The sequence below is a fragment of the Stomoxys calcitrans genome, chromosome 3 (assembly GCF_963082655.1).
Source record: "Stomoxys calcitrans chromosome 3, idStoCalc2.1, whole genome shotgun sequence".
NCBI classification, from domain to species: Eukaryota; Metazoa; Arthropoda; class Insecta; order Diptera; family Muscidae; genus Stomoxys; species Stomoxys calcitrans.
The window spans coordinates 142412778-142437575 of record NC_081554.1 but is presented as its reverse complement, the minus strand read 5'-3'; the positions used below and the strand labels follow the sequence as shown (position 1 = coordinate 142437575).

At 38.2% G+C, this 24798-nt stretch overlaps 1 pseudogene; it reads left to right on the top strand.

Moving 5' to 3' along the window:
- LOC106093007 (uncharacterized) overlaps window positions 1-15219 on the top strand; it is a 300110-nt pseudogene extending 284891 nt beyond the window's left edge.
- Window positions 15220-24798: the final 9579 nt, after the last annotated feature.

The following is a 24798-nucleotide window of genomic DNA, read 5'->3' as shown; positions in this document are numbered from 1 at the left end:
CAACTTTAGGAACCATGTAAAATATTTTAATATTTAAATATCTATTGAAGCATTTGCTTAATTCTAATATGATTGATATGATTCTAATATGATTGATGATGATGATTTTAGTAGTTATTCTGTCTGATGTTTTTTAAAATAGTTAAAAATTTGCAAATTGGAGATAAATTGGTGAAAAATTATGCGCTTAAATAAGCTAAATTGGATATGAATTGCTTTTTCTAGGGGCTCAAGAAATATGATCGGGAAATCGCTTTATATTGGAGCTGTATCAAGTTGTGAACCGATTCGGGCCATAAATGAATTGAATGTAGAAGACCATAATAAAAGTCATTGGGTAATATTGCAGTCAATTCGGATAAGAATGCGCCTTGTAGGTAACGGAAGAAGCCGTTGTACAAAATTTCAGCCAAATCGGATAAGAATTGCGCCCTCTTTTATATGTCAGCTATATCAGGTTATGTACTGATTTGAACCATACTTAGCACAGTTTTTGGAACGCATAACAAAACACTTCACCCAAAATTTCAGCCAAACCGGATAAGAATTGCGCACTTTAGCGGCTCAAAAAATTAAGATCCTGGTTCGGTTTGTAGTGCATCAATGTCAGGTAATGGATAGATTTAAACGGTACTTAACGGAGTTATTAAAAACCATTAGAAAACACCTTATGCACAATTTCAGCCAAATCAGGAAAGAATTGCGCCTTCTACTGGCTCAAGAAGTCAAGATTCGAAAACGGTTTACATGGCAGCTATATCAGGCTATAGACCGATTTGAACCATACTAAACGCAGTTTTTGGAACTCATAAGAAAACCCTTCGTGCTGTATCAAGTTGTGAACCGATTCGGGCCATAAATGAATTGAATGTAGAAGACCATAATAAAAGTCATAGGGTAATATTGCAGTCAATTCGGATAAGAATGCGCCTTGTAGGTAACGGAAGAAGCCGTTGTACAAAATTTCAGCCAAATCGGATAAGAATTGCGCCCTCTAAGAAGTCAAGATCGAAAATCGGTTTATATGTCAGCTATATCAGGTTATTTACTGATTTGTACCATACTTAGCACAGTTTTTGGAACGCATAACAAAACACTTCACCCAAAATTTCAGCCAAACCGGATAAGAATTGCGCACTCTAGCGGTTAAAAAAGGTTCGGTTTGTAGTGCATCAATGTCAGGTAATGGATAGATTTAAACCGTACTTAACGGAGTTATTAAAAACCATAACAAAACACCTCATGCACAATTTCAGCCAAATCGGATAAGAATTGCGCCCTCTAGAGGCCTAAGAAGTCAAGATCGCAGATCGGTTTAGATAGCAGTTATATCAGGTTATAAACTGATTTAAACCATACTAAGCACAGTTGTTGGAAGTCACAACAAAACACCTTATGCGAAATTTCAGCTAAATCGGGTAAGAATTGCGCCCTTGAATGGCTCAATGGCAGCTATATCAGTTTATGGACCGATTTCAACCTTATATAGCTGTCATATAAATCTATCTGGGGTCTTGACTTCTTGAGCCTCTAAAGGGCGCAAATATTATGCGATTTGGCTGAAATTTTGTACATCTGCTTCTCTCATGTCCTTTAGCATACGTGTCGAATATGGTATGATTCGGTTTATAGCCTAATACAGCTCCCCTATAAACTGATCTCCCTATTTTACTTCTTCAGCCCCTAAAGTGCGCAATTCTTACTAGATTTGGCTGAAATTTTACACAATGACTTCTACTATGGTCTTCAATATTTAGTTCAATTATGGTCCGAAATGAACTTTAACATCATATTGTTCCAATAATATAGCAATTCTTTTCTTTTATCCTTTGTTTGCCTAAAAAGAGATACCGTGTGGCTCGACAAATGCGATTATGGTGGAGGGTATATAAGATTCAGCCCGGCGGAAATTAGCACTCTTTTACTTGTTTTTAACTAGTTTTAGTCGTCCACTTTACGCCAAACCAAACTTCATTACGATACCTCTTTCTTATCTCAAGCTGGAATTTTTCTAAGACAGCTCCATTCTTGGGTATTTTACTACCCAGTCGTATTTAATGGGTAATGACATTTTCTTTAAAGATCGTATCACCCAGATTAATTTACATTTAAAAATAATTATTTCAAATGAAACCATTTAGTTTTTTTCCTTGGAATTTTATAATTCACAATGCAGTATTTAAGGCAATTGATACGGAGCTTATACTGAGTCAGGATCGAAATCTATCAGTCAATAGCAAGAAAAGTTGATTCTAGTAGCAATTTATTAGTTCTGTAGCCTTTGACCGTAGAGTTAGACACAGTGAAATATATTTTTAAAAAATTTTAAAATTTATTTTTGAATTATGGATTTTCTTTCAAAAAATCTTTTGACATTGAAAAGATTTCTATGCAAAAAGAACTTTATACCCACATTACCTAAGGAAATGTGTTAAAATAATAATAGTCCGCAGACTTTGCTCTATGAGAGCAAGTTTTATATTACACTTACGGTTGTCGCTAGGTCATTTGACATCAATTGTTTATTGATTTTATCTACCGAGTAAAAATTGGTGGGCAAAAAAAAAGTTAACAACTGCTATAACATGGAAATCTCTTCGTGTTTCTAATTTCTAGTTCTACCATCTATTCTTATTTTATCTCCAGTAAATTAGGAAAACTTTAGGACTTATAAAGACATAATGCAAATTATAGCCATATACGGCAAAAGTTGGATACAATTTGACAAATTTCAGGTCTGACAGTTCCTGCACCCAGTATTAAAACCTGGCTATGTCCCTGGTCGTTAGACTGACTTGAAATGTGAAGACGATTGAGAATATATTGGGTTGCCCAAAAAGTAATTGTCGGTAATATAGTAGTAATATAGTCGGCGTTGACAAATTTTATCATCGGCTTGTGACTCTGTAATTGCATTCTTTCTTCTGTCAATTATCAGCTGTTACTTTTAGCTTGCTTTAGAAAAAAAGTGCGGGAAATTTTGTTTACATTTGTTTGTTTGGCGTCAATTTTAATATGGACCACATATATTGAAAGAAATTCATTTAACAAACCGAATCAACGCTTGTGATATGCACCTTAAACGCAATGAATTCGATCCGTTTTTAAAACGAATCATAACTGGAGATAAAAAATGGATTGCTTATAACAACGTTGGTCGAAAACGATCATGGTCCAAGTATGGTGAACCAGCTCAAATCACTTCAAAGGCTGATATCCACCAAAAGAAGGTTATGCTGTCTGTTTTGGTGGGATTGGAAGGGTGTGGTACATTTTGAGCTGCGTCCAAGGAACCAAACGATTAATTTGGATGTTTACTGTCAACAATTGGACAAATTGAATACAGCCATCAAGGAGAAGCGACCAGAATTGGTCAATCGTAAAGGTGTCATATTCCACCAGGACAACGCTAGACCGCACACATCTTTGGTCACTCGCCAAAAACTGAGTGAGCTTGGCTGGGAACTTTTGATGCATCCACCATATAGCCCTGACCTTGCACCATCAGACTACCATTTATTTCGATGTTTGCAGAACTCCTTAAATGGTAAAACTTTCGGCAATGATGAGGCTATAAAATCGTACTTGGTCTGAAGTTCTATTAGCGTGGAATACAAAATTTGACAGGAAGATGGCAAAAGGTTATCGAACAAAATTGCAAATATATATTTGATTAAAGTTCATTCTAAGATTTATTAAAAATGCATTTACTTTCTTTTAAAAAGTCCGCAATTACTTTTTAGGCAACCCAATATATTCGTAGCATGGTACTTCACTAAAAGCTCTTTAATTGTCGAAAATAAATATTCCAAGAAAATTTTTGTTACCTATAAAGTAAAAGAAGGCGCAGCGGAGCGGGCCCGGGTCAGCCAGTCTATTATAAAACAAGTAAAAGCGTGCAAAGTTCGGCCGGGCCGAATCTTATATACCCTCCACCATGGATCGCATTTGTCGAGTTCTTTTCCCGGCATCTCTTCTTAGGCAAAAAAGGATATAAGAAAAGATTTCCTCTGCTATTAGAGCGAGGCTTGGACCACAATTAAATTATATGTTGGAGACCTGTGTAAAATTTCAGCCAATTCGAATAAGAATTGCGCCCTTTGGGGACTCAAGAAGAAAAATAGAGAGATCGATTTATATGGGAGCTGTATCGGGCTATAGACCGATTCAGACCATAATAAATACATATGTTGATGGTCATAAGAGGATCCGCCGCACAAAATTTTAGGCAAACCGGATAATAATTGCGACCTCTAGCGGCTCAAGTCAAGATCCCAGATCGGTTTATATGGCAACTGTATCAGATTATGAACCGATTTGAACCTTATTTGACACAGTTGTTGAAAGAAAATTGCAGCCAAATCGGATAGGAATTGCGCCCTCTAGAAGCTCAAGAAGTAAAGACCCAAGATCTGTTTATATGACAGCTATATCAGGTTATGAACCGATTTGAACCATACTTGGCACAGTTGTTGGATATCATAATAAAATACTTCGTGCAAAAATTCATTCAAATCGGATAAGAATTGCGCCCTCTAGAGGCTCAAGAATTCAAGACCCAAGATCGGTTTATATGACAGCTATTTCAGGTTATTGACCGATTTAAACCATACTTGGCACAGTTGTTGGATATCGTAACAAAACACGTCGCCCAAAATTTCAGTCCAATCGGTTAAGAATTGCGCCCTCTAGAGGCTCAAGAAGTCAAGACCCAAGATCGGTTTATATGGCAGCTATATCAAAACATGGACCGCTGTGGTCCATTTACAATACCAACCGACCTACACCAATAAGAAGTATTTGTGTAAAATTTCAAGCGACTAGCTTTACTCCTTCGGAAGTTAGCGTGCTTTCGACAGACAGACGGACGGACATGGCTAGATCGACATAAAATGTCGCGACGATCAAGAATATATATACTTTATGGGGTCTCAGACGAATGTTTCGAGTAGTTACAAACAGAATGACGAAATTAGTATACTCCCCATCCTAAGGTGGAGGGTATAAAAATGAAATTGTTGCGCTTTGTTTGTTTATTCGTTTGCTTTTTTATACCCACCACCGAAGGATGGGGGTAAATTCATTTTGTCATTCCGTTTGCAACACATCGAAATAACCATTTCCGACCCTATAAGGTATATATATTCTTGATCAGCGTAAAAATGTAAGACGATCTAGATATGTCCATCCGTCTGTCGATTGAAATCACGCTACAGTCTTTAAAAATAGAGAGATTGAGCTGAAACTTTGCACAGATTCTTTTTTTGTCCATAAGCAGATTAAGTTCGAAGATGGGCTATATCGGACAATACCTTGATATAGCCCCCATATAGGCCGATTTAGGGATTTAGGCCCACAAAAGCCACATTTATTATCAGATTTTGCTGAAATTTGGGTTGTGTGAGTTGTGTCAAGCCCTTCGACATTCTACTTTAATTTGTCCCAGATCGATTCAGATTTGGATATAGCTGCCATATAGACCGATCCACCGATTTAGGGTCTTAGGCCCATAAAAGCCACATTTATTATCCGATTTTGCTAAATTTTGGGACCGTGAGTTGTATTAGGCCCTTTGATATCCTTCGTCAATTTGGCCCAGATCGGTTCAGATTTGGATATAGCTGCCATATAGACCGATCTCTCGATTTATGGTTTTGAGCCCATAAAAGGCGCATTTATTGTCCGATGTCACCGAAATTTGGGACAGTGAATTCAGTTAAGCCTTTTAACATACTTCTGCAATATGGCACAGATCGGTCCTGATTTGGATATAGCTGCCATATAGACCGATCTCTCAATTTAAGGCGTATTTATTGATCGATGTCGCCGAAATTTGGGACAGTGAGTTCAGTTAAGCCTTTTGACATACTTCTGCAATATGGCACAAATCGGTATGATTTAGATATAGCTGTTATATAGACCGATTTCTCCGTTTCAGATTTTGGGGCCATAAAAGGCGCATTTATTGTTCGATGGCACTGAAATTTGAGATAGTGAGTTGTATAAAGCTCTTCGATGTCCTTCTTCAATTAGGCCCAAATCGATTCAGATTTGGATGTAGCTGCCATGTAGACCGCTATCCCGAATTAAAGTCTTGGGCTCATTAAAAGCGCATTTATAATTTATTTCACTGAAATTTGACACAATGACTTATGTTAGGCATTTCGACATCCGTGCTACTAAAAAGACATATATTTTGTTATACACAATTGAACTATGATTTGTACTCATTAGTATTTGGTCCAAATCGGAAAATATTCACATGATTTTGATGAAAGGTAGTTTACATATATACCCGAGGTGGTGGGTATCCAAAGTTTGGCCCGGTCGAACTTAACGCCTTTTTACTTGCTTATTTGTTAATTTGTTTTGTCTGTTCCATATAGACTCAAAAAGGCTGAACCAATTTTCATGAAATTTTCACAGAGGGTAGAGTTTGTACTCACGGTACTAAATTGTTTGATATCCTAAGGGGGGTGGACCCCAATTTTCAAAAACGCCAGATATCGGAGATGGGTGGACCGATTTAAGCGAAATTTTGTATGTCACCTTATGGTACCCAAAAAAAAAACGAAATTGGTATAACATTTTAGGATCATATAAACCTATCCCATACCCACCCAAATAGGCATATATACCCCCTTTGTGTTCACGGGGGCCCTCCACCCCCAAAAACGAACCAACAGGACACTTTCACCGCTTTGTGCAATATGGGTATTAAATGAAGGGTATTTCAGAATAGAGTAGGAACTTTGTATACAAATGTCACACAAAGTGTTCGAGGGGGTCCCTCACCCCCAAAAAAACCCCCCATTTTGGGCAATATGGGAATCAAATGAGAAGTGTTTGAAAGTTGAGTACACATCTGTTATAAGAATTTGGTCCAAGGTGTCTACGGGGTCTTCCTAACTCAAAAAAAAAACCCAAAACAGGCATAATTATCCAACATCACAAAATGGGTATCAAATGACAAATGAAAGATCTTTGGAATTTGACTTCGAATCTGGTATATACTTTTAGAAGATCCCAGATGGTTTTATATGGCATGGACCGATTTAGCCCATTTACAATCCAAACCGACCTACTGTAAGAAAGTATTTGCGCAAAATTTCAAGCGTCTAGCTTTACTCCTTCGAAAGTTAGCGTTTTAGCGTTCTTTCGATAGACAGACGGACGGACGGTCAGACGGATGGACATGGCTGGATCGACATAAAATGTCATGACGATCAAGAATATATATACTTTATGGGGTCTTAAACGTATATTTCGAGGTCTTACAAACAGAATGGCGAAATTGGTATACCCCCAGCCTATGGTGGAGGGAGTAATAATAAATGAAAGCCGATCAGGATAAAATAGTATAGCAGTAAAAGGTCTTTAGAAGTAGAGTACATTTTTATACCCACCACCGAATGATGGGGGTACATTCATTTTGTTATTCCGTTTTTACACATCGAAATATCCATTTCCGATCCTACAAAGTATATATATTCTTGTTTAGCGTGAAAATCTACGACGATCTAGCCATGTCCGTCCGTCTGTCTGTTGAAATCATGCCACAGTCTTTAAAAATAGAGGTATTGAGCTGAAACTTTGCGCAGATTCTTTTTTTGTCCATAAGCAGATTAAGTTCGAAGATGGGAAATATCGGACTATATCTTGATATATCCTCCATATAGACCGATCCGCCGATTTGGGGTCTTAGGCCCATTTCGCCAAAATTTGGGACAGTTAGTTGTGTCAGGATTTTCAACATTTTTCTACAACGTGGCCCAAATCGGTCCTGATTTGGATATAGCTGTTATTTAGGCCGATATCTCAATTTAAAGTCTTGGCCCCATAAGAGGCGCATTTATAATCCGATTTCACTGAAATATGACACAGTGACTTATGTAAGGATTTTCGACATCTGCGTTGTATATGGTTCAGATCGGTTTATTTTTAGATATAGCTACTAAAGAGACCAATATTTAAACACAATTGAACAATGACTTGCACATATTAGTATTTTTTGCCAAATCGGAACTAATTTCGATGTAGCTGCTATGGGGAATAAGGTATGAATTTTTCAACGGATTTTGACGAAAGGTGGTATAACCGAGGTGTTGGTTATCCAAAGTTCGACCCGGCCGAGCTTAAAGCCTTTTTACTTGTTTCCCCTTAATTTGGGATAGACACAGGAGGACCTGCGGATCTTCAGAAATGTGGTACCCCAAGTGGTAGCTTTAAAATGTGATCATGAATGTAAATAACCAATGCAAAACAAGTTTATTAGTGCGGATCTGACCAAGACCGGTAGTCCTGAATTTATTGACTGCCACCTTCCGAACGCGTGACATTATGGAGATCAAACAAAATCGTGTTCCAGTAGGATGCTGTTAACATTTCAGGACCCGCCCCTTAAATTCCCTTCAAACCGGCCATGTTTGCCTACTATGCAACGAACTTGATATCCCATAAACTCCCCCTAAACCAATGGCAATTGGTGCTCAAATAAAATAAATTTATTAGTAGAACAAGATGGTGATATTTTTTCAGTGCTAATCGGCGTGGTTGGCCGTCCCACCTTACATACTCCTCAAACTGGAGATATTTGTGGACTATGGCAAACAAGGGCTCAAATCAGGGTTGCCTCAACTCTAAACTCCCCCTAAACCACACATATATTCCGACTATAGCAATGAATACCTCAAATGTGATTTTCGGGAGTAGAGTATGAATCTGATATCCACATTCGGGGCAATGGGTTAGGCTTCTCCAAACCACTACCAAAACTAAGAGAATGAAGTAGATCTTACATCCAAACTTTAATGGCCGGACTTTCCCCTTGCCGTATTTTTAAGAACGCCAGATCCAGATTGTTTATAATAACTCCAAAACAGAAATTTGGTATCCTTATTTAGAGTAGGATATCTAGGGGGGGCCGCCCCACCTCCACCTCCGCCAAATGGAAACATAGACCAATAATAACAATATGGGTCTCAAATTAAAGGTACTTGAGACTAGAGCACGAATTTTATTTATGAGGATCCAGCTAAGCCCCACAAATACCCCCATAATGGACATATTTACCGACCATAGAAATAAAAGGCTCAAATAAAAGGTATTTGGGAGAAGAGCACCAATATAATATACGCGTTTTGGCGAAAGATCTGAAAGGCCGTACCAGTATCACCAAATAGGATATTTTTCCTGACCGCGACAGTATAGGTCTCAGATAAAACAAGTAAAAGCGTGCTAAGTTCGGCCGGGCCAAATCTTATGTAGGAACCACCATGCATTCCGATGAATATTTAACTTATTAACTGAGTTAGTATTTGAATTATGTTTGTCTCAAGAAGTCATAGCGGAATATGGGTACTTATGGGGCCTATATCACCGCATTGACCGATTCGGATAAAACTTGGCATGAATGTTGTAAGTCATAAGGTAGGGTTTTGGACCAAATTTCGACCAAATCTGGTAGAAATGTAGGTTTCTATGGGCTGAAGATTCAAATCCAAGACCGATTCGAATCATACTTGGTATGGATGTTAAGAGTCATAACTCAAGTTCTTTTTCCAAATTTCTGTCAAATCGGATGACTATTGAAGCTTTTAAGAGCTTAAGAAGTCAAAACGGGGGATCGGATTATTAGGAGCTATATCCAAATCTGAACCGATATGAATAGGAGGCACCTATCCAAATTTCAAGCGGCTAGCTCTACACGTTCGACTGCTATTGTGATTTCGACAGACGGGCGGATGGACATGGCTATATCGACTCAGAACGACGATCCAGAATATGTATACTTTGTGGGGTCGCAATATTTCGAAGTGTTATAAACGCAATGATTACATTAGAAAACCACCATCCTATGGCGGCGGGTATAATTAAACAAGTAAAAGCGTGCTAAGTTCGGCCGGGCCGAATCTTATATACCCTCCACCATGGATCGCATTTGTCGAGTTTTTTTTTCGGCATCTCTTCTTAGGCAAAACGGGATATAAGAAAAGATTTGCTCTGCTATTAGAGCCATATCAAGATATGGTCCGGTTTGGACCACAATTAAATTATATGTTGGAGACCTGTGTCAAATGTCAGCTAATTCGAATAAGAATTGCACCCTTTGGGGGCTCATGAAGTTAAATAGAGAGATCGATTTATATGGGAGCTGTATCGGGCTATAGACCGATTCGACCATAATAAACACGTAAGTTGATGGTCATGAGAGAATCCGTCGTACAAAATTTCATTCCAATCGGATAAGAATTGCGCACTCTAGAGGCTCTAGAAGTCAAGACCCAAGATCGGTTTGTATGGCAGCTATATCAGGTTATGGACCGATTTGAACCATACTTGACACAGTTGTTAGATATTATAACAAAACATGTCGTGCCAAAATTCATTCAAATCGGATAAAAATTGCGCACTCTAGAGGCTCAAGAAGTCAAGACCCAAGATCGGTTTATATGACAGCTATATCAAAACACGGACCGATATGGCCCATTTACAATACCAACCGACCTACACTAATAAGAAGTATTTGTGCAAAATTTCAAGCGGCTAGCTTTACTCGTTCGGAAGTTAGCGTGCTTTCGACATACAGACGGACGGATGGACATGGCTAGATCGACATTAAATGTCACGACGATCATGAATATATATACTTTATTGGGTCTCAGACGAATATTTCGAGTAGTTACAAACAGAATGACGAAATTAGTATACCCCCCATCTTATGGTGGAGGGTATAAAAATGAAAGAAGGCACAGCGTAGCGTGTCTGTCCAGTTAGTATATATATATATATATATATATATATATATATATATATATATATATATATATATATATATATATATATCGTCCGATTTTAACTTTTAGAGTAGCAGCAAGCGCATTTATTGATCATTCTTGCAAAATTTTGCACAACGCTTTCCTCGACGACTACCACAATATCTGAGTAGTTTGCTCGAAATCGGTTTAAATGTAGATATATCTCCCATATAGATGTATGTTCGATTTTGAGAAATATTGCAATAATGTGCCCATTTGTTAACCGATTATCTCGTCATTTGACAAGAGGGATTTTCTTATGACTTTCGACATTGCTGGTGAATTTCATGAAAATCGGTTCATATGTATATCGCCTGCTTTTAACTTCAAGAGCCAATTCAAGATTTTCTTATGACTCTCGACATTACTGGTGAATTTCATAGAAATCGGACTAGGTTCAATATAGCTGTCATATATGTATATCGCCCAATTTACCCCCAAGATCCACTGCAAGCGCATTTATTGGCCAATCTTGACGACTACTACAATATATGAGAAGTGTGCTCGAAATTGGTTCAGATTAAGATATTGGTCTCATATATATGTTCGTCAGATATTGGGTAATTTGCAATAATATTGCCATTTGTCAACCGTAGTTATTTCAGTTTGAACATATTTGCTCCAAATTTGATAGGGATTGTTTAATAACCACATTGTACTTATAGGGTAGGGGTAGGGAATTTTACAGTCGGCACCGCCCGACAGTCCTTTCTGGTTTGTCATTGCTCTACTAATGTGCACATGACTGGCGTGGCCTTTAGTATCTAAATTTAAAAAAAAAAAATTATGGAAAATATACATTCAGATCATAAACATTCACTGACACATTTACATATGTGTTTTATTTTTATACCCTCTACCATAGGGTATACTAATTTCGTCATTTTGTTTGTAACACCTTTAAATATGCGTCTGAGACCCCATAAAACATATATATTTTTGATCGTCATGTCATTTAAGTCGATCTAGCCATGTCCGCCCGTCCGTCCGTCTGTCTGTCTGTCAAAAGCACGCAAACTTTCGAATGAGTAAAGCTAGGCGCTTGAAATTTTGCACAAATACTTTTTATTAGTGTAGGTCGGTATTCAATTGTATTTTTTGTGTGAAAAATATTTCCCTAAATTCACCAATCATATATTTATTGGATCGCGAAGTAAGTTGAAGCTAGAGACCCTTGGAAAAATATATTGCATGTTGATAAAAATATGTCGTTTAACAAGTAAAAGCGTGCTAAGTTCGGCCGGGCCGAATCTTATATACCCTCCACCATGGAGCGCATTTGTCAGTTCTTTTCCCGGCATCTCTTCTTAGGCAAAAAATGATATAAGAAAAGAAAGAAAGAAAAAACCTGCTATTAGAGCGATATCAAGATATGATCCGGTTTAGACCACAATTAAATTATATGTTGGAGACCTGTGTAAAATGTCAGCCAATTCGAATAAGAATTGCGCCCTTTGGGGGCTCAAAAAGTAAAATAGAGAGATCGATTTATATGGGAGCTGTATCGGGCTATAGACCGATTCAGACCATAATAAACACGTATGTTGATGGTCATGAGAGGATCAGTCGTACAAAATTTCAGGCAAATCATCAGAATTTCGCTCTCTAGAGGCCCAAGAAGTCAAGACCCAAGATAGGTTTATATGGCAGCTACATCAGGTTATGGACCAATTTGAACCATACTTGGCACAGTTGTTGGATATCATAACAAAACACGTGGTGCAAAATTTCATTCTAATCGGATAAGAATTGCGCACTCTAGAGCCTCAAGAAGTCAAGACCCAAGATCGGTTTATATGACAGCTATACCAGGTAATGACCCGAATTGAACCATACTTAGCACAGTTGTTAGAAGTGATACTAAAACACTATGTGCAAAATTTCAGTCTAGTCGGATGAGAATTGCGCCCTCTAGAGGCTCAAGAAGTCAAGACCCAATATCGGTTTATATGACAGCTATATCAGGTTATAGACCGATTTGAACCACACTTGGCACAGTTATTGGATATCATAACAAAACACGTAGTGCAAAATTTCATTCAAATCGGATAAGAATTGCGCACTTTAGAGGCTCAAGAAGTCAAGACCCAAGATCGGTTTATATGACAGCTATATCAGGTTATGAACCGATTTGAACCATACTTGGCACAGTTGTTGGATATAATAACGAAACACGTCGTGCAAAATTTCGTTCCAATCGGATAAGAATTGCGCACTCTAGAGGCTCAAGAAGTCAAGACCCAAGATCGGTTTATATGGCAGCTATATCAGATTATGAACCGATTTGAACCATACTTGGCACAAATGTTGGATATCATAACAAAACACGTCGTGCAAAATTTCATTCCAATCGGATAAGAATTGCGCACTCTAGAGGCTCAGGAAATCAAGACCCAAGATCGGTTTATATGGCAGCTATATCAAAACATGGACCGATATGGCCCATTTACAATACCAACCGACCTACACTAATAAGAAGTATTTGTGCAAAATTTCAAGAGGCTAGCTTTACTCCTTCGGAAGTTAGCGTGCTTTCGACAGACAGACGGACGGACGGACGGACGGACAGACGGACGGACATGGCTAGATCGACATAAAATTTCACGACGATCAAGAATATATATACTTTATAGGGTCTCAGACGAATATTTCGAGTAGTTACAAACAGAATGACGAAATTAGTATACCCCCCATCTTATGGTGGAGGGTATAAAAATGTTATTCAATTTAAACCAAATATCGTTAAAAGAAAAGCAAAATCCTAAAGAGGACGGACGATAAATGTAGGTGTGTGTGTGTGTGTTGTGCACTTAATGCCATAGGCAAAGATCAAATTAGCCGCTTTCAAACATTGTTGATACATTTTCCTCTGTTCTTTGCCAAAAGTGAAAATGAGTTCCAGTTTTCACATTTTGTCTCTGTTGTGTTAGTTTTTTTTTTCTTTTGTTTCCGCTCGCTCCAACATTTTCTGGGTCACGTATCCACCATAAATATAGCATCGTATTAAAACGGATCTCCTTTATAAATATTAAATTAAATTCCATTTTTCATATCATATAAAATTCTACAATAAACGTACTTACAATGTTCTCATTTCGTTTTTGGTCTTTCTATCTCTTTTTATCCGATTTTTTTTTTTACTTTCATTTGTTGGCTTGTCGTTGGGCGAACGTGCATGTCTTTGGATAGGTGATGTATCATCGTTGAATGCCAGCGGCGGCTCATCCACTTTGCATGCATGCCTTTCATGCTTTTGGCCACGTTTAACAGCACTTTCACTGTTGCTCTTCCATGGTGTGCAACAACTGTTGCAATTATACTTTTTTGGCCGAGAGACAATAAAAGACAAAATAAGCAATTGTTTGGCATTCAATGGGAAAATAACGCCAGCAAACAATGGAAATTGTAAAGGCAACAACAACGACGACAACAAAAATGCTCCACAAAAGCAACAGGAACAGAAGCAAAGCAATAAAACAAAAGTTTTTCATTGCCCAGTACAGAGGCAACAAAATCTTGAGATGAGGCAAGATAAACAACGGCAGCTGCAACTTAAAACTGAGCATGTGCAGCCGAAGGACCAAAGACGTATTTTAAGTGCCCCAATTTCCACTGAAGTGGCAGCAATTTGTTATAAAACACAAACAAATGAAATGCTTTCGCTAAGAGAGACATTTCTTCAAATAAAGTTAATCAACAATAAAAGAGCACAAATGCAACAGCAACATCCCCCGCAGCATCATCAGCAGCAAGATGATTGTGTTTTGAAAGTGGAACATCATCTAAATAGGCAACTCCCAGGCTATGAACAGCACCAGCATAAAGGGTATCAACAACATCAAGTGCCATGTGATAAAACTGTATACGAGAATTATAATTTAACAATGACAATTCAAGTGGCAAATATTTTTAATGTTGCTGCCGGAGCAATAACAACAGCAACAGCAACAGCCACGGCAGCAGCAACGTCAAATATCAAAGCAAATGTTTCCTGCTCTCATGCATTGGCTGGAACAACGGAACCCCTTGCAGTCGTTGTTGCTGCTGTAATTTCTTCTCTTTGGCCCCAGCAAAGTGTTGCCATTAACCATAATTTATACCAAGTGCAGCAGCAAAATTGTTATACACCCACCAAGCGCACTGAAAACACTTACCCTCCCTTGGCAACTTCCAACAGGATATTAAGCACATCAAATGGATTCTTTCGCATCATGTCTGAAGCATCATTCATAGCCATGGCAAAAACAATGGCAATTCCGTCAACAGCAGCAGCAGTAGCAACAATCCCAACTTCAGCTTTAGAAGCACAAATGGCTGCAGCATCAGCAACAACATGACTTTTTTTGTGTTTATGTAAATTGGCTCGAAATGTATACTTTTTTATATGAAAATATCACTTTTTGTTATTTGCCACACTCTATCCTAGATTTGAGTGTTTATTGGAGTTAATGTACCACTAGCATCCTATATATATTTTTTTTTTCCATATCTCCTGAAAGCAATATGTAATCAAATCTTAAAAGGAATACGGAAAAAAACAATAAGTTCGAAAAAAGCATTCGCATTTTATGAAAGATATCAGAGTTATTTTAGTTTGATAAAACTTAAACTCCAGATGTCACCCAATACATTTCTCTATGTACACTCCGCCGTGTGATGAAGGTAAACCGATTTCGTCAATCTGTTCGCAATAACACCTAGGGCTGTACAAAGAACTTTAATTCTTGATAATTACTTTTTAAGGCGTCTCTCTTCGAACGAGTGAATCTAGGAGCTCGAAGTGTATGTATTCTTACTTCTCACTTATAAAGGCCGACATCCAAAGGATGGTAGTATACTAATTTTGTCGTGCCATCCGTAAAATCTCGACATGACTTGTTAAGTCGTTTAGACGTTAATGTCCGTCCGTCTGTCGAAAACATGCTTACTTTCAATCGAGTAAAGCTAGCCTCTCGTAGCCATCCGTAACATCACGACATGACTTGTTTAGTCGTTTAGACGTTAATGTCCGTACGTCTGTCGAAAACATGCTTACTTTCAAACGAGTAAAGCTAGCCTCTCGTAGCACCGATTTTGACCTTCGTTACTTTGACCCACTCCAGGTAATGTTAGGTTAAAGAGTGTGCGGATGTTAATCCGCCTATGACACTATGGACATACACCTAAGCCAGTAATCGTGTTACTGTGCGATCTAAACAATAAAAAGTAACCTCGAAAAAGAAAATCTAAGTCAGGAATTCTAACAAACTTCCTACTTGTTTTCCATACCACGCCACTAAGTCCGTTCAAGTCAAATATTGTGTCCGCATCTAAGCACTGATATATGTTTGCGGCGAAAGTCGGACAATGACACAGGATATGCTATAACGTCTCACCATTTTCCCCACATGCCCTACACATATTATACCTTGCCGCACCTATTTATAATAGAGCTCCTGTCCTATGTGTCCACCTATAAAAAAAAAATAAGCTAAACTGAACTCCTTCTTACTTCTTTTCAGTTATAGCCTCGTTTTCTCACGATTCAGATCTCCTTATATGATTTTCGCCGTCCTACCGACCGTTTCGCTGTTCCACAGTGTTCGACGACCACGCCCTTAACTAGGACTGCGTCGACCCGAAGGCTTCGGGTTATGCAAGTTTATTGATGACAGTCATCTGGCCTTTACTGCCAAATAGTCAGCTCTTTCGTTCCCCCTTGCTCCGCTATGACCTGGCACCCAAACGATGTGGATTGCACAACCCTCAAAGAAGGCGTTAATCTCCTTCTTACACTGGAAGACTGTTCGTTATCGTCTTGGATGATATTAAGCTGATGGCAAGTCTACTGTCTGTAAATACGCTCACACTCGACGTCCTCACGAATTCAGTGGTCGCCCGGATTTCCACCTGAAGGACCGTATTATGGTCAGATAGTCTAAAACAGATCTCAGTCCCTGGGTTTTCAGTATAAACCCCCACACACACTCTGTCCTCTAGCTTTGATCCATCTGTCTCATAGGCGCAGTGGCTGCCTCACACATAAACTGTATGTCAATGGGTCGGATATCTAGAATAGTCTCCTGCGCCCTAGTGCCAAAACAACATGTTCTCTGAACCTGTTGTATTATCCTATCGTTAAAATTTTTCTCCATCGCAGTCCACCAAACTGTTGAGGCGTTAGTAAATGTTGACCTAATCACGCTCCTGTAGAGCCGTTGGACTATCCTCGGATTCAAGCCCCATTTCGAGCCTACGGCCCGTCTACATAGTGCCCAGCAGGTGTGAGCCTTCTTGGTACGCTCCTGAATGTGACACTTCCTATTCAGCTTCCTGTTCAATATCACTCCTAAGTATTTGACCATGTCAGATATCGAAATCGTTCTATTGAAGAAATATGGTGTGTCTAATTGGCTCATCACGTCTTCTTCGTGACCAGGCAGACTTCACTCTTCGATGGTAAACATTGCGACCCCAGGTTTATGAAGTATATGCAAGTCCTAGGAACGCAGTGCAAATAGTGGCCAGATGGGGCGCCAGATAGTTGGCCTCCTTCTATAGTAATGCTGGATATATACCAACAGGTCCGGATGATTTAAATGTCTTGAAGGTCTTCAAGCTTCCGTTACCATAAATTCTGTAATGGCAAGCCTTCGATAATCCTTATTATGCCAAGATTCCGGAGTCTCCGTAAGTTTCGTCGTATACTGTGGAAAATGCGATTTTATCAAAAACCCTAACATGTCCTCCATTTCGTCTACTAACGTTTCAGTTCGGACATGGGTTTTTGAGAGAAACTTTTTCATCTTGGCGGCGTTTTTAACGCTATCGACTTGTTCGCAGAAATGCCTAGGAGACACGTTTTGCCGCTATGATAATCTTATTGTTTTCCTTGAGCCAATAAACTTCAGATTTTGTACGACATATTTTGTTGTAAAACCTTGGCCATCATGAGCTGGTTTCCTTTCCCGAAGAGGACAACTATCTTCGAAGGATCCCACCAGGTCAGTCGTAATCCTGTTGACATTCTCGTGAATCTCTTCTATGCTTGGACAATCTAAATTATCTTGCCCAAGTCTTCTTCTGAATAGTCTTCCGAATTTTGTCCAGTTGGTCTTCAACTTATTCCGGAAGCTTATCGGATTCGGCGCTGGCCGTGCTATCTACACCTAATGTAGCGATGGTCAGAGAAGGAGCGCTCCATGAAGACTCTCCAATCCTGAACCTCATCGATTCAATCCTCCGAATATATTCTCTCACATCTAAAACGTCCTAGCAAGTCCTATTAATAAAGGTAGCTGTATTACCAACTCATACTCCATCGGTTTTGCTTTCTTCACCAGTCATTGCAGCAACGTGGGTGGCGTTGACGGAGAGTAAAAAGGCAAATAAAGTGATGCCAGGTATATAATATAAATTTTTATGACGAATTACGCAGGTCCTTAGCGGAGTATAAGTATTAGCATAGAATAATTGGTAGGTGATATGGTTGAGACCAGAATCCAATTTCTGCTCTTCTATGGCTACTGAACTAAGATAATAAGAATCTTGCCCTTGCTGATTTCCTCCATCAGAAAAATAAACCTCCAATGGAGGTTTATCTCAATGACCTCAGTCATTGGTCTTTCAGTCAATGGGCTGCTTGGGAATGGGTGATGGTCTCATTGTCGGCTCCTCGTTCTTTAGACTGCATTGAATTTCCTGCCTGATCTTTCAATATTAATATAATTGCCTATCCTAATCTTCCGAATTTTGGGAGATTCGGAGATGGTCCGCTAGGCTGTATTAAGTCCCCCGTCCCTGTACTGCCTGATATTTTAGTATTAGGATCTTTGCCTATCCTAGTGCTTCCAAATCCTAACTAAATAAGCTTTTTGGAAGTGGATTATGGTCTCATCGTCGGTTCCCTGTTCATTAGGCTGCATTGAGTTTCCTGTCACTGCACTGCGCGTAAATATTAAGATCTTTGTCTATCCTACTTATCCGAATCTTGAAGTCGGTGGTAGTTCCATCGTCGGTTCCCTGTTTGCAAGGCTATTTTAAGTTCCTGTCCCGGCATTGCTCTATGTTCAAATATTAGGATATTTGCTTATCATAGTCTTCTTAGTATTGAGAGATTCGGTCACGGTCTCGTCGTGGGTCGTCTGTTGGACCCGAAGAACGCTATGCCTTTAATCTTAGCCAAACTTATCACGGAGACTTGGTCAATTCCCTCACAAGGTGAGTTCATTCCTCCTTCTCCTCCCTGTAAAAGGCTTGCCATTTGTCCGCGACCAAACCTTGGTTTGCTTGCTAGTAATCCCAACATGCGATCCGTCGCAAATATTCTGCACCATCGTAAGCTGGGGGATGTCCATTTTTTCATAAGGTTGAGCTTTGTATCCTCCCAGAGAGTTTGGATACTTTGAACGAGTTTTTAACGGTATTAAAACATTCTGCTGACGCGAAGCGCAGCATCAAGAAGTCCCTTCTGTACTCAAAGCTCATAATTTGTATAGGTGGACCGTCTGCGGAGTTTCACACGTGTTCGAAAATCCGCTCGTTAACCATATCCTCTACTTGGGAGCAATGAAAAAATCTGGTGGAATCCTACCGGATGCACCACCGATATTGATGACTGCATAAGTCAGCTCATCTCTGTTGTGCTTCCTTGCCACTCTGGCGCAAGAGGGCGGCTCCTTAGCTTTTTCAGCGACCATCTTCCCCCTGCGTTGTTGCTGTGGTGTCCCTTTCACAGTCCCGTTCCGAACTTTGTCTTCCTTCAGCGTTTTAACTGTATTATGCTCTACGGGAGATCTGATTTTATTTTCAGCTACTGTAGTAGTGCTTGGAATGTCATTCTTATCCGTTCCGGCATCCTGCATTTTCGCCCGATTGCGTTTCCGATGCATACTCCCCAGTCTCCTTCGCCGTACCCTGGATTGCTTTATCGGTCTTTATATGAGATTTGCAAAGCCCTCGCTCATTGCCGCCGTCATCCCGAAGATTTTATCCCTCGATGAGCTGACTATTTCATTGACACTGTCTTTTGTCTAAATAGGAAACACCAACTTTACTGAAAGGCTGGGGACGAACTGCGCATTACTCTGGTTTATTCGTCTATTGCTCATTCGTCCTGACGGGGTTGTACGCTTGAAGCATTATTCTCGACTGCATGTGTCAAGGCACCCACACCTTTGGGACGGGCGGGCAACATGCTACGGTCTGATACCTCCACCGCAGCTGTTGGATCTTTGGAGACCATTTTCAGGCTTAAAAGTTTTTCGTAATAGGTAGTACCTATTCCGAGATAACAGATAGTCTTTTTTTGAGGAGTGCAATGAAAAAGCGTCCGATCCATTTAACAGTTACGAGAGCGACTAAGGTCTCTGGTGTAACTCGAACCCGCACTGTTAATTCGATCTCGACAACTCAGCTACCGGGGAACTCACCTTTGTTACTAAATATTTGTTAGTTTTTCGCGCCAATCTAAGTTTAAATCGGGATTATTTAAATAAGTCTTCTTAGAATTAACGTCCTTGTTTAATAATTTTTCCATTTAATACAATGCCAGCTGTAAGTATAAATTGAAAGCTTTATTTTCGAACTGAAAGTTTTACTTTCTTAAATCTTTTTTAAGATTCATACCATTCCATTACCTATCCACCAGAAAATATATATATTATATTTACAAATTATATAACCTTGATATGGTTTCTCACCAAAATAAAGTAATGCAAAACGTGATTAGATAAAATCATATATACCATTCTAGAAAATAATCAATATGCTTCTTGTACAAATGATCGGCTTAAGAACAAAAAAAAAATTAAAAATCTTAAAAAAAACTGAAAATAGTTAATGGAATATATGTATATCGTTTAATAAATATAGCTGTTAATGGTGAAGAGAAAAACATTTTCAATTCTCTATGTTTATAACTGAAATGTTAAGTCAATATTAGTTGGCTATCTCATAATCAGTGATTTCATGTCCGTAATTAAAAAATGCATCACATCCTATCTTTTCACTTTGCATCTAATTTCTATAACCAAGATTTCAGATGTCTGCCATTGTTGATCTTTGCAATGAAGTTTCGATTTTCCTGATAACATAAACCAACGTAACTACTTGTTAGCTACTGAATGAATTGGGGATATTAATTTCTTATTTCAAGTAATAATTGAATGTCAGTAAATGAATGTCAAAGGTGAATTGGAGAAAAGGATGTTTTTGAATTAGTAACTTCGTTGTCCAGAGACTTCATGACGATCTGGCTATCTCAGAAAACATATTTAAGCCCACTAATTGCATCGCCTCACTACTTCTTATTTTGAAATGATATTGTAATGATACACAATACACTCGGACCCACTTCGGCAAAGTATTTTAAGTTGTCAGATGGTCTAGATTTTTCGTAGTTAATTTCCTTTGCTGTTGTTTTGCAGCAAAATGCCAACAAGTTTAGAACAGCCAAGTCAGACGTCTAGAATTATGCAAAGCACAGTGGGAGAAAATCGAAAAAAGCTAGTAAAAAATATGCCGATTAAAAAATTAACGAAATCGTGGGAAAATTTCAAGGCCTTTGATTGTCCATGCGCCTTTTGACAGGCACCTAAAGTAGGTCACCTCGGTATTTCGAAAAATTGTTCGGGCTCCCAAATCTTCATTTATAAAGATATCCAACTAATTCTTTTTGAATATCGCAGACAAAAGTGTCTTTAAAAAACCAAATATAAACTCTGCATGATTTTTTGTTTTGTTTTTAAATCCCCAAAACACCCTTTTCGAGCAAAAATTAATTCAAATTGACATTTTTTAGTGAATTTGTTGTGAAGGCTGCATATTATGTTAGGTGCAAAAAAATTTTTACATGGGTTTATGTGACATATGGAGTAAAAACAAGTAAAAAGGCATTAAGTTTGGCCGGGCCGAACTTTGGATACCCACTACCTCGAATGTATATGTAAACCCCCTTTTATCACAATCCGTTGCAAATTGGATCACTTATGCACCCAAATTGGGCACGGATATTCAGTGGTCTTATAAATATATGTCAATGTTGAGTATTGTATCTCAAATTTCAACAAAATCGGGTAATAAATAAAGCTTTTATGAGCTTCAGACCCTTTACCGGCATATCGGTCTATATGACAGCTATATCTAAATATAGTCCTCTCTTCATCATGTTTGGGTCGGATGTCGGGAGACCTAAAACTACCCACTGTTTCAAATTTCAGCGAAATCGGGTAATAAGTAGAGCTTTTAGAGGCTTCGGACCCTTTATCGGCAGATCGGACTATATGACAGATATACCTAAATATAGTCCCATTTGAACTATATTTGGGTCGGATATCGGCGAAATCAGATAAAAAATAAAGCTTTTATGGGCATTAGACCTTTTATCGGCAGATCGGTCTATATGGCAGCTATATCAAATAAGGTCCGATTTGGCCCATTCAAGAACTTAACCAGCGTGCATCAAAAAGAGGTATCTGCGACAAATTTCAGCTCAATATCGGACGGACAGACACGCGGGCATCGGTTAATCGTCTTAGAATTTTACGACGATCCGAAATATATATGCTTTGTAGGGTCGGAAATTGATATTTTGATATATTGCAAACGGAATGACTAAATGAATATACGCCTTATCCTACGGTAATGGGTATAAAAACAAGTGTCCAACATGGCTTTGGAAATTTTGAACGCGAGGAGTTTTTAAAAAGAAATAAATGTTATTTTGAATTGCATGTTGCACCCATTCAAGTTGATATATCATGTTCAAATTTCACTAAAAACGCATCTTCAATAGTTTTTTTCACCAAAAAAAAAAGGAAAAAATTAAGGTATTTAAGCAAGTTTTTTCAATAAAGGCTAATCAATGAAAATACTTTTTTTGACCAACAAATTCAAAGAATACCCTTTTTCACATTTTTTGACTTCCAAACTGTATAACATTTTACTGAATAATCAGGTGTGGACACTTGTCGCGGCAAAGTAATTGTAAACTTTATCACAAATCCAAATCATGTTCAAATCGACCCACACAAAATGCCTTCTCAAATTGCAAAATACAAAACAGGTATCGTTCAAAATTTCACAAAAAAAAAAAAAAATAAAGTCCTCAACCGGACTTTTTTAAAGGGATTTTCGAGCACTATCCAGTAAAAATAAATTTTGAAAATTGGGGGAGTAGTTATATAAGATTCGCCGCAGCCGAACTTAGCATACTTTTACTTATTTATACTCACCAATGTACTAGCCTCATTACTCCATTTGTAACACCATGAAATATCGATATCGAAGAACTAAACGTATGTATATTCTTAATCGTCCAGGCATGTCTGTCCGCTCGTATGTCGAAATAGCGTTGGAACAAATGAAGCCATCCGCTTGAAATTATGCACTGATAATTGTTTTGATATAGGTCGTTGCGGAATGTAAATGGGCCATATCGGTTCAAATTTCGATATAGATACCATACAACACGTTTCTTCGATTTGACCTTTGGCGTTCCAATAAGCTTCAATTATAACGCGATTGTGCTGATGTTTGGTATGTTAAGTACGTTTCGGCCTTCAAATAACTATACCAAATTCCGCGAAAATGGGCGAAATTGGGCCAAAAATTGACATACCCCATATGCACCGATCACCCAATTTAACTTCTTATGTTTCTAGAATTCTTAGAATTGACAATAAATCATGTTATGAATTGTTTTCTCAATTCAGCCAAACTGAGTAAATACTTAGAAATTTTTGACAAAATTTATCGTTGATTTTACCCAATATTCGGCCCGGCTGAACTTAACACGCCTTTTACCCCCGTGACAAGGTTATTCCATCATAGTCATTCACTACTGTATAAACGAATTACACCTTATGATTTGTTCAGCCTTCTGGCGTCTAGACGAACCGTTCCGCTCTATGTAATCCTTTCTTCTGCTGCCTTGCGGATACCATTCAAATGCAGCATATTAAATATTTCCAGAGGGTCTTCGAAGTGTCATATCCATTGCCATTTTCGTCCGCTATTTTGACATTGGGTGGGTATTTCATTGCTCTTCTTCCAAAGACCTTTGAGAACGAAGTATTAACCGCTCGATAAAATCTTGATTTTAATGAAAATGTTATTTGTACCTAAAATTATTCCATTTTACTAAGTAAATGGGAAGTAAGAAATTGTGAAATTTTTGATACTTCTATGGAGAAACAACATGGGGCACAGAGGTATATCCCATTCCCTTATTAATTCTGTATTTATTAAATTCCAATTTTTAAAAATTCAAAATATGTACAAATGTTAAAAAGATTTTCGGCCAATATACCAGGCATATAATTCTTCAAATTTTTTTGTCTTTGGATTATCTAAACGAAAGGGTCCACCGTGCTGCAAATTAAGTACAGGGTGGCTGATGAATATTGCTACAATGATGAATATTGCTACATTTTTTTTTCGGTGTATGGAATACATTTTTCTTTTATTCATGTTAAATTAAATTATTAAATTAATTATTAAATTATTATTAATTAAATTAATTAATTAATTAATTAAATTAATTATTAAATTATTATTATTAAATAGAAAAAAAGTTATTACATTTTTTTTTGGTAGCGGCTTTCATCAGCCACCCTGTATGTCCGCCTACGCCGAAAAATATGTCCCCTATTTACAATTGGAATGGTATATTATGTATATTACGCTGAAGCCTGCCAAGAACGCCAGAGGTGGTTATCCCCTCACTAACGACTGCGACATTTTTGAGATATTCAGGAGATAAGTAAAACTTATCTACTAAGTGGTGTCACTCTGCGACTCAGCAATGGAACGCAAGACCCTTATAGTTGAGTATAATTCGAAACTGCACTCCATTAATCCAGTACTTAATCTAATACTAATTTTGGAGGAACAAAAAACGTATCCTTTAACCATTATCAAGCGAAATCTATAACACGTTACGCAAATGTATGAGAATGAATCTGAATGAAACTGTTCTTTCCTAAATTGTGAGATTTGTTGT